The sequence below is a fragment of the Panthera tigris genome, chromosome C2 (assembly GCF_018350195.1).
Source record: "Panthera tigris isolate Pti1 chromosome C2, P.tigris_Pti1_mat1.1, whole genome shotgun sequence".
Classification (NCBI taxonomy): domain Eukaryota; kingdom Metazoa; phylum Chordata; class Mammalia; order Carnivora; family Felidae; genus Panthera; species Panthera tigris.
The window spans coordinates 50,272,111-50,272,866 of record NC_056668.1 but is presented as its reverse complement, the minus strand read 5'-3'; positions in this window follow the sequence as shown (position 1 = coordinate 50,272,866).

Below are 756 nucleotides of genomic sequence, written 5' to 3'. Positions count from 1 at the left end.
CTTTATGGATTTTGGATACCTACCCTTTATCTGATATGTCATTTGCAAATATCTTCTCCCATTCTGCCAATTGCCTTTTAGTTTTGCTGATTGTTTCCTTAATAAAGATTAGAGTAGAAATCAATGCTATCAAAACCAAAAAAAAAAAAAAAGAACAGTAGAAGAGATCAATGAAACCAGACGCTAGTTCTTTGAAACAATTAACAAAATTGATAAACCCCTAGCCAGTTTGATGAAAAAGAAAAAGGAAAGGACCCAAATAAATAAAATCAAGAATGAAAGAGGAGAGATCACAACCAACACAGCAGAAATACAAACAATAATAAGAGAATATTATGACCAATTATATGCCAATAAAATGGGCAATCTGGAAGAAATGGACAAATTCCTGGAAACATATAAACTACAAAAACTGAAACAGGAAGAAATAGAAAAATTGAACAAACCCATAACCAGTAAAAATATCGAATTAGTAATCAAAAATCTCTCAAAAAACGAGAGTCCAGGGCCAGAAGACTTTCCAGGGGAATTCTACCAAACATTTAAAGAAAAACTAACACCTATTCTCTTGAAGCTGTTCCAAAAAATAGAAATGGAAGGAAAACTTCCAAACTCTTTCTATGAAGCCCACATTACCTTGATTCCAAAACCAGACTAAGACCCCACTAAAAAGGAGAACTGTTGACCAATTTCCCTGATGAACATGGATGCAAAAATCCTCAACAAGATATTAGCCAACCGGATCCAACAAACCAT